Source organism: Parasteatoda tepidariorum, chromosome 11 (genome assembly GCF_982258835.1).
Source record: "Parasteatoda tepidariorum strain Cologne lab strain chromosome 11, Ptep-v5.0, whole genome shotgun sequence".
NCBI lineage: Eukaryota > Metazoa > Arthropoda > Arachnida > Araneae > Theridiidae > Parasteatoda > Parasteatoda tepidariorum.
Window position 1 is genome coordinate 70,660,706 of NC_141765.1, and position 14,089 is coordinate 70,674,794.

The 14,089-nt window shown below is 27.3% G+C and overlaps 1 protein-coding gene and 1 long non-coding RNA gene across 7 annotated transcripts in view; both read left to right on the forward strand.

Annotated features, from left to right (window-relative positions):
- The window catches only part of LOC107443979 (cyclic AMP response element-binding protein A), a 207,091-nt gene that overhangs the window by 169,175 nt on the left and 23,827 nt on the right, over nt 1-14,089 (forward strand). The gene's annotated exons all lie outside the window — the stretch shown is intronic.
- Nucleotides 7,118-9,548, forward strand: LOC147801827 (uncharacterized). Its single transcript, XR_015430452.1, has 2 exons — nt 7,118-7,252; nt 9,314-9,548. It is a non-coding gene; the product is annotated as an uncharacterized LOC147801827 (long non-coding RNA).

Here is a 14,089-nt window from a genome sequence, read left to right on the forward strand (position 1 = left end):
TTTTCATTTCTGTCCAAAAAAAATTGTACATTTTTAAAACTAATAAGATTACTTTTAAAAAAGTTAAGGAAAATCTCATTCCCGCAACTTACTTTTATTAAAAAAAAAAATCATTTAAACTTTTTATAACGCTTTAACTCTTGATACTAAATATAGAGCATAAAATTCCAAAGTTCGACTTATTCCATTTTTAACTAAATAACAAATAAAAATACATTATTTCTTCATGTGGAACGAAGTTCATTTTTCTGCTAAACGCAGTCTTCCGAATCAAGTGTCGTTTGTGCACTCTTGTATCACAACATTTCTGAAATCGAACAAATAAAAATCCACCGTTAGTTTCCCTTAGTACGAACAATTAGTTCTTTCAAAATATGTCAGCTTGAAAAATATGATCATTAAATTTAAAACTGTCGAATCTATTTTTCTAATAATAAAGTGTTCAGGAAAGTCCTTTTGACCACACAATTACACCCAACAAATGTCTAGACATACGGAATGATCACTATTTGCATTTCTATTTCTTTTTTAAAAAATAACTAATTCTGTCTGCGTTTTTTCTACCCCACCCTGTGTTCGTAATCCTTAATTACGTTTTAGTTGTAAATATGAATATGTCACATAATCGACGTTGGGCTAAAGACGTATTCTTTTGTGCCTTGGCGTACCACACTGACCCGCGGTTCAATCCAGACACCTGCTTTCAAGGCTTTTAGACAAGTCCTCAAGCACATTGCAAGATACGGTTCCGCCTATTCCTGCGACGCGATCTAGAACATTATACTCTTCGAAATATAAAAAATAAAACCGCAAAAAAATTAGATCAACAACAAGCACGAATCGCTTCTATTGGTACCTGTTGATGTTGACCACCAACCAAGGAAAATGAGCGGGTAAAATAAGATAAAAACAAAACAATAAAACTAAGAAAAAATAAAAACGAGTGAAAAGAATCTGGAGCGCACGAGCTGGTTCATTTTGCGTGCGTCTGACTTCAATTCTTTTTTGCCTTTAACATACGAAGCTTCACTTAAAACAGGCCATCAACAACAACTATGAATTCATATCTTCGCGATATTTAGAATGTCGATTTTGTTCATCTATTCTTTTCATGACTAGTTCCCGAAATTCCTTCCATCAAAAAAGGCTTCCCTGACCTTCATACCATCCTCTTGCACATTTCCTGGTTCTCAAGAAAAGAACCGGATTCATCTTGATGAGGTTTTGGAAAGTTTTTTTTTTCCTTGAAACTGTCTGCTAACGATCAAAATGTGCAATTATTCATGATCGAAAGGAATGTGTTTCAGTATGAAAACCAGTTAAGCTCCTGATTAAAATAGCTACAATTTAACCTGGTTGAATGGTTTATTATTATAGCTCGTCGGCATTCTTCTCTTGCGTTATCACTGATCCCTCATTGTCATGTCTGTCTGCTGCTTTTCTTTATGTTTTCTTTTATGACCGACACTCAATTGTTTCCGTTAATCTGATGCTAAAAAGCTGCTCTAAGTTGTAACTCATTTCTAATAATTTACAATTTTTTTAACTGCTATTAGTTAAATTAGTTTAAAAATTATTTAAATTACTTCTGTTACAATTCTATTAATTATTTCTTTCAAATTATTTCTGTTTGTGCTCTGATGAATTTTTTCTCTCAGCATGACAGTCATTTTTTTTTAAATTTAAGATATAAATTAATGAAATTTTTCTTTTTAAATATCGTTTAGCGAAATGAGAAAAAAAAGACAATTTTCTTGGACATACCATTTTAATTATTTTGTTTAATGTGCTTACAATGTTACTGTGTAATAATATTTTCAAACTAAAATAAAGATGCTTCAAATCTTTAGTTATTAAAATGTTTTCCCTTAAACCACATAGATAATGTGATACCGTTTTTATTGAATGCTGTGTTGTAAATTTTTACGAGCATCTTTCAATTTTTCAGTAATTGTTTCTTGTCAAACTTTTATGAACCAATTTAAATTTATAATACCTTCTCTATTAATACCTATTGAATACATAATGATCGATAATTTAGCTTTGTTTAGAAAAAAAATTTTTAGAGATTTTATTTATGCTTGAAAAATTTCTGGTAGTTGAAATAAAACTTACAATCTATCTATTAGATAAATTTAACATCCGATTCAGTTAATCGGAATTTAAGTTCATTAAATAACTATTCGGAACGTAAGTGGATATTCTTTTAGAAAAATTATGCGCAAAGTTTAATTTGAAATTGAATAAAGGAAACTTTTAATATTTTATGCATTTTAATGGGGCATACAATTATATAATATACAGTCAAACCTCGCTATAATGAACATGGTTTATAGTGAACACCCGGATATAGTAAACGAAATGTTCGCTCCCGTGCCTTGCTATACACATATATTATTTTTTGTGGATATAATGAACCAAAAGAAGAGAGGAAATTGGTTACTATGAACTTTTTTCGGTCTTCAACTGATTTTTTTTTTCTTTATTTTCACATTCCATCTTTTGAGTGGAATATAGCCATAAGCATTTTTTGTTTGTTTGCTTTTTCTATCTCAGTTTCCGATCCCTAAATATTTTGTACACAAAACGAAGAGTAATAAAAAATTAAAGTTAACACATTTTTTGTTAGTACATATTGTTTAGTTATTTTTGTATTTCTTTTTATTGATCATTTATTTAAACAATGTGTAATAAAAGGGAGCAGTTCGGAAAAATTAGTTCAAAATTGGTTGCAATACGGATATAGTGAACTCCCGGTTATAGTGAACAGAAATTTCGGTCCCTTGAAAGTTCACTATAACGAGGTTTGAAGGTTCATTATAACGGGGTATATAAGTATTGTCATAAATAATGCATCAATTAAAAATAGTCACTCAAGGGCAAATCTTTTGTTAATTTAAAAATATTTACAAAAGCAATAAATATTTAAATTTAAAATTTTTTTTAAATACACTAGTTGCTTGTACACTACCTGCACATGTGCATTAAAGAGTTAAATCAAGTGAATAAATGGCTCTGTCACAAAACATTCATATTTTGCGAAAAAAAACTAGTGTGAATGACCTGTCCATAATAGGAACCCTAATACCCCACGCTTCTCCCACTCTTAATCGGAAAACAGTGCTTTTTTTTCTTCCTCCTATTAAGGCTTCAAATACGCCTTCAAAATAAATTATTTACAAATATTCAGTGAAAATGGACAATTTTGATGAATTTACTGATAAATTTTAATATAAAAGTGTATCTTTCTTGCGTGTAACCTTAACTTATTTCTACTATAATTTTAATTTAATAAAAATAGTATAATAAAAAATTAATATTTTACTGAAATTTTAACAACATATTCAAATAAAAGTAGATTTCATTTTTTTTCTGTACATATTATACATATTAATTATAACCCTTTGCACTCAATTGTTCTAGATAGAAAATAATCACCATTTTAAATATATAAAATTGCTCGTTGTAATTCATTATTGGCTCTGACTTGTAAAAAGTTTTGTTCTCTTGATTGCAGATCAATTTCATGTAAGATATTTTCATTCAAGATATTTTTAGAATTAAAATTCGTGTTTTGAAGTTTGGTGAAAAATTTTTCATACAATGATACTAAATTTATAAATTTATTTACGACCGCAAAACTGTTTTTAAGTATATTGTTTGTGTAATTGCATTGAATTGAAATGTTTTTTTTTGTAACTTTACAAAACAAAAAAGTGGTATAATTTTTTTATAAAAATTTAAAATTGGACATTTTGAAAGAAAAGCTCTAGAACAAACCTATGTACAAGAAGACCAAATGATCTATATATGTAGAATTTTAGATGAGGATGCAAACTTTTGTTCTAACGCTAAAAAAAATATTTAATTTCAACCATTGCTGGGTGTTTTTCATATTTTACCTATTAATAACTTTTTTTAATGACGAACCGTTTTTCTTCGATAAATACATTACTTGACAAGAAAATTTTTTTACACATATTTTACAAGAATTATTTTTAATCATTTGTTTCTTTTATATAGTATGAAATCTTCGATTGATGTTTGTTTACTTAGATACAACAAATAGTTTATTAAATAAAAATATCTTTTTCTTTTGGAATTTCGAATAATTTTATATTTTTTTCATTTGATACCTAAATTACGATTTTTCCTTTCTTTTTAAAATTAAAACAAAATAAATTATGTTTTTTTTCTAATTTATTTCGCATTATTTAGTGTACATTATGTGTTTTTATATTCAAAAACAATGAGTCGAGTAAGCGTTTTCAAAGCACCGTAAAATTAGTAAATTATCAAGTAGAAGTGAATTTGATCATATTTATATGTACTAATGATATCGCATTTATCAACGCATAATAAAATGAAAAAGCTATTTTCGCTGAATTTTGGGAAAAGATATTTGGACATTTCTTTAAATGTTAAAAACCAAAAAGTCTTTTCGAAGTAATGACTCTATCAAATAATTAAAAAGTTAATATTTTGATTTATTATTAATTTTTAAAAAATTTCTCACATTGCAATTAATACGTCTTATAGTTAATAAAGTGCTCTTCAAACTCTTATTCATAATTATTTTAAGATTAATTCTTATGAAGATTCATAATTATAAGTTTGGTTGCTGACAATCGTAAAAACAATGTCATTACAAATTTAGTTTTAACTTATGTCGTCTTGGCCACTTGAAACTCTATCCAGGTAAGAAAAATAGACCTTTTATGCAAATTTTTGCATTAGATATCATTTGCTCAATAGACATGACCTAGTAGGGTGTACTTAAAAGTCAAAACATCATTTTAAAACGAATAATTATTTTTAAAAAAACTTCTAGAGTAAAAAAATTATGCAAAAATTTGCATAACAGAGTCTATGTGTGATTAAATTTTTAATTAATATCATTTAACATGTTATGATTTTTTCTCTTATTAAAATTATTGTTCTATTGCGTGTGGATTAAATAAATATGGATGGCGCATTTCGGTAAGTCTATTTATTTTCTTTTGTTCATAATGTTTAATTATTTAAAGTTTATTCTTTTAATTTATCTTTCGTAATTTTAGACTTTTATTTGTGGCATTAACACAATTGTAATAAATGTTAACGCATTGAAATGATTAATATATTTTTGATTAACGATTACTTTAAATTAATTAAAAAGCTTTTACACTTAAAGCATTTTTCTAAGTTTACATAATTTCATTATTAAGCTGTAATTGTTGTAACTTTAAAATGTATCACAAAATTTAATTTTGTGTTTTGAGTTTTGTTACCGAAATAAAATTAAATTCAACAGCTTTGAAAACGATACTTTTGTGCTGATATTGTAATTACATATTTTGGTTTTTTTCCGTAAATATTTAATTCGAATTTTTTTTAAAAAAGAGACAGTGGTCCAAATTATCCTAAAATGTATGATGGTTTTCTTAGAATACAAGAAAAATATTTAGTTTAAAAGTCTGACTATAACACGGAACTTAACTTTAGTTTTGTTAACTAAAACTTTTAACAGTATGTTAGTGCACACTAATTAATGTTTTAAAAAAATTTATGACTTTATCCCTTTATAATTTCTATGTACTTCAAAATCTATTCCCAAGATGTTTTCCAGAATTAAAAAGGTACTTTATTAAAATGTGAGTATTTTCATTTCTCAAAATCGCTTTTATACAGGTAGGTCTGTATGCATTTTGTTATCAAAATTCTCTCGATAGTTAACTTTACTTGATTAAAATCAGTCTACATGGTTATTTTTATCTTTTGGTATTTTTGTTGGCTTATAAAGATATCTTTGTCTTTGATCGGGAAATGGACATTGAGATCGCCAACCATATTCAATGAAAGAAACCACTGGAACTTAGTGTCCACAGTTTTATCTACAAAGAAATCTGCGGTTCCCAGTTGGCTTCAGGGTCAAATTAAGTGAACCGCTTCAAGTTAGCTTAGAATGGTGTGTCGTTGGCCCGAGAAGGACAATAGCAAACTTCCCTATAGCTGTACAACAAAATGACTTTAAACTAATGGAAATTTTTATTAGAACCCTATGAGTTATAGCTGAATTTGTCGCTGCGATCAGTTTTGCTTTCATTTCATAGGTTCTATTCTTTATGAAAAAAATGAATGCTAAACGAAGTTTATCGAATTTAGTATATACACGAGGCATATTGATGCAGATTTCAATTACGATTTATTTATTTGCTATGAAGGGTAGAGGCTTTTATGTTGACCTCAGAAATGTGGATATTTAGTATAACGAAAAAATCTTCTTAAAATTTAAAGCCAATAAGTCTTTAACGTGAATAATTCAATTTATAAAAAATTCTTTATTACCCTAATTTCATATTTTTAATGAAATTGTTTCCGATATTGGAAAAACAATTATCACAATCAACGGGGAATTTTATTGTATGTGAGATTCGAAATGTTTATAAACACTGAAATAATTAGGTTTTAAGAAATATAACTGCACATTCCGCCCTATTTACAATTAAAAAAAATTAAAAATACATATTTGATACTAGGTAAAAATAAATTGATAGAATTCTATATATTTAAATAACATATTTTGTTAAAAAATTTCAGTATTGGTATTAGTTTTTGTATTAAATTTTTAAATAATCATCACTTAAAATCTGGGAATATTAAAATGAGTCGTGAAGAGTATATTGGAAACATGTAACAAAATATATTTTAATCATAGGTTTAATTGCAACGAAGTTCATTGAGTAGTATGATTGAGAAATAATTTTAAAAATTAAAATGCAGTCTCGTTTTAATGTTTTGTAAGTTAAATATTTTTTATTAAAAAATTTGGGCTAAAAAGAATCGAGATATTCGTAACATTTTCATATTTTGTTCTTATTGAAAACTAATACTAGTACAAAAAAGAAAAACACAATAATGTACATTTTCCCAAAATCTATCATTTAAAATTCGCAAGCTTTATTGTTTAAAATATTTTAACAGATGCTCGACTGTTTTATTCTTATCTGATGTAACATCAACGGTGTAACACATGCTACGCAAAAAAAGTCATCTACACATAACCCATTTTGCTTTGTTTATTTAATTTATTATTTATGTAATAATCAATAATCGTTTACTATAGAACTTAGCAGCGATTTTTATAAAGTATTATTTTTCTCTTGCTTCGTGATTTTACGACATGTTCTTAGAATACAGAATTTCATGAAGAAATTGGTAATCAACTGTAGAAGATTCTTCGCGGATCGAAGAATTAGGAAAGAAATTCAAGGTAAATATTACTTAATATTATATTTAAATGGAAGTATGATTTTAATTACTTTAGCCTGTTTATCACAACTGTTAATTAAATTCCTATTTAAAACTCTTTGATCATAATTATGCTTCCATATTTCTTAATTTTTGTATAACTCTTTTTGCCTGTGCATCAAACAGTAAGTGATATTGTACCTTTTAGATTCCATACTAAGCACTTACTATACATCTGAATAATTATATTTCTAACTATACATTTTAATAGCCCCACAACTTTTCATGCTAAATTTTAATAAAATGCTCAAATTAACCCCAAATTAAAATTTTTAAAGTTTAATAATCTGTGCTTTTTTTACAAATTTTAATATTTTATAAGAAAATGAACTATATTTTTACTAAATTATAAAGTTAAATTATATTTTATATTTTCTTTAAATGTTTCTCATTTAAATCATCTAAAGGCATCAATATGGCATTCTATTAAATCGTTTATAAAATGCTATTTATTGCTAATAATCTTACTGAACACGCCATTTAGGAAACTTTTTTTTTTAAAAATGGTGAACATTTCTTTATAAAACACTAGAAATTTAATTGCTCTAACTTTAATTTTTAATTTTTTCTATCATCTAGATTTACATTTTCCTTTAAATGCCATATCGTTACGAATGCATTAAAATTCATTTATTTTTCTTAGTATTTCAACCACTATTTTCTCTCTTACATTATATTTATTTTACATTCGTTGAGTTGTTAAATAAAATAGCGATTTTTTTTCAGTGAAAAAAAGTAATTTTATTAAATTTAATTTAAATAGCTTTGCAAAAATTGTCACCCGCTTAAAGAGTTGATATTGCAGTCTTGCTTTTTTTCGATGTTTCGTTAGATCCGTTAATAAGTTTCATTCTCAGTCTGTTTTATTTTTTATCAATTTAAATTTGAACTAAAAGGTGATGCATGCAAATATAACAGTCATCGATAATTTTGTGTATCGAATCCTAAATAGATTGATATGTTCCAAAAAATGTATTTCTTTCTAGAGCTATTTGCAAGTACTTTTTACCGTAAAAATTCCGCCTCAATAAATGTTTGTATTGTAGAAAAATATACTCTTTCTCGAATATGAGATAAATTTTTCATTAAAAATTGTTTATTAAAGAATAATATTAGGATTAGAATAGTAGAGTAGATGACATAAAATATAATCTGTTAGGTTTCTAAATTTTCATTTTTTTTTCTTTTCGAGTAGTATGTAGAATCAGTTACTTAAAAACTCAATTATTCAAATATTATTAATATACTCAATTATTCTTGTACTCATTATCTCTTGCAAATGTTGCCTTTTGACCAAAACTCATTCAAAGTTGTGTATACAGAATTTTTCCGAGGCTGTAACTTTTGTTGATTAAATAAGCGAAATAAAAAAAAGTATTAATACACTTTTCTTGAAATTATTTGTAAATAAGATATTTTTCCCTTAATTATGGACAGAAATATTTAAATACTTAAGATTTTAGCTTTATTCTATGTTGCGTAGTATTGAAAACACTTGTTCTTTAATATTTCATGTCTCTTTAATATTTCTTTCTTAAATATTTCAATTAAGGTTTTAATTGCGAAATCTCGATATATTTTTTAGGACTCTATAATTTATTTCGTTAATAACGCTGTCTATAATTATTAGATTACAAAAATATGTTTCACAAATTTTTTTATATAACACTTAATGCGAAGAAAATTTCTTTGTTGATTTCCGAAAGAGTTTTTACTCAGTTATCAATGAACCTTCTTTCGTAAAACAATAGGTAATTTACTACTGAATTTCATATGTTAACGCAATTGAGAAATTTCTTCGTCTGTAAACAATTTCCGAAGGAGTTTTCACTTAGTTATCAATGAATTTTCCTTTAGAACAACAATAATTAATTTGAATTTTATATGTTAACACAGTTTAATAGACTTTCAAAATACTTATTGCAAATAATCAAAATTAATCAAATTTAATTGTTTAAGTCATTTGCTTTGATTACATGTAATGCTCAATGAATGTTCTAATCTATTCTCTTATCCCTTACAGGTTAATTAACTAAGACACTCTGAATTGAACTGAAAAACTTTTTCTCAATGAAAGTTTTAAAAGCTGGAAAAAATTTAAAGGAATGTAAGTACGAGAATTCTCTTAACAAAAGTGTAAAGAAGAGGAGATAAAGTGAATCCAACAAATGCCGTAAGAATTGATGGAGAAAATCAAATATCTCTTCTGAAGAAAATGTTTGATAGAAATGAAGATGAAAAAAAATATTGAAGATGGAGATTTTTGAAAATTAAGGAAGATAAAGAAAAATTACTTTTGCTGTTTAAAGCTGTGAGACACTGCTATCAAATCCTTAATTTCAACCTAAACCTTCTGTATTAAGCTACAAGATATAGAGCCGCTAGAAAAGAATCAGTGTTTTCATCACTTAAAAAAATTATGAATTTGTATATGATAAATTTTTATACTCAGTAAAATCGGCTAAAGGTTGAAGCGGTTTGCGTTCTAGTTAAACTATGGTAAAGTGAAATCAAGTTTAAGATATATAGTTAAATTTGACGCCATATTGAAGTTGTTTCAGCGATCTTACACTTCAACGAGCTATAGATTCCCATCTTTTCATGAAAATTCAACTTTCCTGCAACTAACATTAATCTAACTTTAGTTCGCAAAATAGCTTGAAGTAAATTCTAGAATAAAGCTTTTTGAATTTTTTTCCGACGGATTAACACACACACATATATATTTTTATATAAAATTCTGATTTTTTGTGTGTTTCTTCTGTATTGATTAAAGACAGACCAAACATAGTAAACAGCATGAAAATATAACATTTTCTATCGACTGTAAAAGAAAACAAGCACATATAAGCTGAATTAAATAATTTTAGTCATCCTTTCACACCACAATTTAACAACAATAGCAGAGATGCCAACTTGCTCCGGACAGTAAATATATATTTTAAAGTGGTAGTTTATCAATTATGATTCTTGATTTAATAAATTCATTTTTGTAAATTTTCATTCACCACAATTTCTAAATAGTTCGTAGACTTATATATATAATTCACAACTTTACAGTACTTATGTCATGCTATACCTCTTAAAAAGCAAGTAAAAATAGTCAAATATTTGCAAAATTTATTTAGCAATTATTTACCGCTTCTTTAATTTGGCGCGTCCGGAGCAGTTGGCATCTCTGCAATAGTAAATAATATGAAAAATCTCAAGAAAAATATATTTATTTCCTTATTCTTCATATGCGTATCAAACTGCTTTTTTGAAATTCTGATAGTGAATGCGAGATCATTTTAAACTGAATTTTTCTATTTTTGAGAAAAACCACATGAAAATATCAAACCATCTAACACTGGGCAATATTCTATAATTTCAGCCTGCCGTATCGTGTCTCTACAATCTCTGTGTTTCATGTATGATTAAAATAAACGCATGTGTTTTATTTTAGAAGCTATTCTTTGTATGATGGAAATAAAAATATTTTTTTCTCAAAAAATGTCTCGAAATTTTTGACTTGTTTAAAGTATAACATTTCTAAGTTACGTGTGACTACTTTTTAACGGAGCCTAGGATTCTCTTGAGGAACAATCCAAATGCAATTTTTAAAAATTATTCATTTATGAAGTCAAAGACGCATTATTTATTAAATAACATATGTTGCATTCTACGGGCGTAGAATCACTTGTTATTAAAAAAATTTAAAGAAAAAGTGTTGGACACAATTTTAAAAATGGCCATCAGAGAAAAGAGTTCTCCAGTATATATAATTCAGAACTGATTTGTTAAAAGTTATCTCCTTTGAAAGAAGACTTTTATTTATCTAAGAGATCAATGGAATAAAAATCATTAAATGCATTTTTTAATTATTTAAAAATATTTTTATCAAGCTTTGCTAGTTTTCAATGAAATTTTACTGTTTCAGCTACCTCCTCTTAATCTGATTTTTATAACATCTAATTTAAAAACTAAAATATTCATGAAATCTTGAAATAATAGTTTTAACCTATAAAAATTATTTTTTTACCTAAATGTATGTTAATTTATTTGTATGTAAATTAACAATAATTTCATTCCCAACCTTTTATGTCTCCCCGCCCATTTTGCAAGAAATACTTTACACTCCCTTAATTCATTTTTTTAAGCGTTTATTAAACAATTTTTCTCGAGAATAACATTTTTACTTTCTTTATTTTTCGATATTATACACTTTTAAGAGAATTAAATCATTAATAATTCCTACTAACCAATGATTTTTATAATTAAACTTTTTTTAAAACTTTTTTATGAAAGTAGCCTTTATGTAAAAAAGAATTATTCACTGCGGAGCTCTGAGTAGAGCGTAAACTCACTTCTAACTATTGTAACGTTATGCTAATGATAAAAATAAAAAAAAATATCGAAATAATTTGTAAAAAATTCAAAAAGAATAGTCTGAGCAAAAAATAAATAAATAAGTAAAAGTCACCTCAAACTTCCAAATGTAAAAAGAATTTGTAGAACAGAAGGCAAGGTATTATTTCCAAAATAAACTTTGTTTATAATATTTTCCACAATAAATTGCGGAATTAGTAACTGCTTTTAATAACCAGCAATTTATGCAGTGTTAAATATTTTTCAATACAAAATAAAATTATTAGTTTCAAAGTGTACTCGCTATTTCAAAATTTTCTTCTGTATATAAGTTTTTACTCATTCTTTAAGAAGTCCCAACGACTCTTAGAAGTCTTAAACACCCACTATGGAATGGTAGCGCTTACGCTGGGAAACTATGATTTTATGTATCAAACACTAAATCAGGGGTCTGGGCCTTTAAAACCCCATATTTCGCTTTATTCTGTAACAATCCATAATAATCAAGTATACTACTGTTAGAAAGTTCTCGGAAAATGGTTAAATAACATTTTATTTAATTGTTATTTTTCCCTATTCGAACAAAACAGTCAAATAACCATAAAGATGGTATTCAAACTGTTCACTCTGAGAAAAACCGTTTATTAACTACTTTCACCTAATACAGTTAAACAACCAGAATTTTATCGCACCAACTAAACCCACCTAATGAAACCGCCTAGTTCCTTGCAGCGGTGCAGATGTTATAGCCGAGAGGTCTAATCTGTCAGTTTCATGGCCGACAGAACGGGAGTTCGAGTTCCAACGTTCACACTAAAATATTTCCTCCATTCCCTTCAACACATGGTTTCCAGAGTCCTGCACTCCCCAGTTAGTGTCTTGCACTTTCAATTGCTTAATACCTTACGAAAAGCAAAGCTCCAATGTCCAGTTAAATTCTTTTTTACGGTTTTGAAACCATGCTAGTTGCAAATGGCTAAAAAACCGTATTTTTGTATCCATGGTTTTATAATCATACTAGTTGTAAACTGTTTCAAAACCGTAAAGGTAAACAATGTTCACTTTACGGTTAATGCGGGGGGCTATAATGCCGTTTAATTATGAACGGCAAGCAATATTTTTGCCATATTGCTATTACTAAGTGCTGTTATGCTATTACTAAGTGCAAATGAGAGCTGCGATGGTTCCGTGATTAAAGCACTGGGCCATCCTGAAGAACTGGAGTTCGATCCCTGTCGATGGCTTGAAGCCCAACCAGCTTTTAAATCGATGGGTACCAACTTGTCTTGGATGTAAAGGTGGTCGGAGCGCAATGCTGATCACGTAACCATCATCATGCCCTTGATCTCGGAATAGTAAAATCTCAACCTGTATGACCCCCTGGACTGCTACAGAAATGCTTTAAGTACTAATGAATTGCTCCTTTTACATTTTTTTTCTTTCAAAATCCGTAGACTGGCGTATTTTTGCCTTCATATATTCATATTTTGGGGTATTTCTTGTTGAAAATAAAAGGGGTGACTGAGAAGTAATTCGGAATCGAATGTACTATGTTCATTACCAATATTTTTTTGTTTATTCTTGTATTTTGCGTATTCTTTAAAATAAATCTCTAAGAAATATCGATAGTATTATTTTCATTAAGCTTAAAAAATATTTTTAAATAGAAAAATACGTGTGTAGATTTAGCTTACTCTTTCAACTAAACTGATTTTGCTAGACTGTATATTCCGGATTTGCTTATTTCGCTGCCAATCCTTTTTCTGAATTGTTCTGTAAGAAACATAATTTTTTTTTCATTTTTTAAATTTTATCACAAAAGATCTCTAATATATTTGTATCATATTTTATCTCTTTAGAATAGAAGTTCTGTGCTTTTGCAGCTATATTTCTCTCTATATTATTATTATAACTCTTAATTTAGTCAACTATATCATTTAATAAGTACAACTCTTAAGTAGATATAATTTACCTACAGTTAACGTTTGAAAGACAATTTAAAATAAACAGTGCTTGAAATACAAATAATGTATTTCTTAGAAATGTCTCTACAGTATCGTACATTGAATGATTTAATTGTAAAGACTTTTAAACGTTAAATATATTTTTAAAAAAACTCAGTTTCCATTTCCTTTATTTTTTTACACGTATGGAAAGGTGACATTTGACAGTATACATTGATGAACGTTAAAAAAAAAAGTGTTAAATTCATCTGTAGAGAATATAAGATAAAAAAAAATTATAATAATAATCCTCCACTAGACTGATTCTATTTACTTCCGGTATCTCATTCAGAAATGTCCTTGTCTGTCAAAAATGTCGCTAAATGAGACTAAACAGGCGTTGCCTTTTTGATTCGAACTCCGAAGCTCTATGGAAAAAAAATGTATCATTGGAGCTTCTTCGTAGTGACTTCTGAAATGTATCTTAGTTAAGGTCCAATAACGCTGCA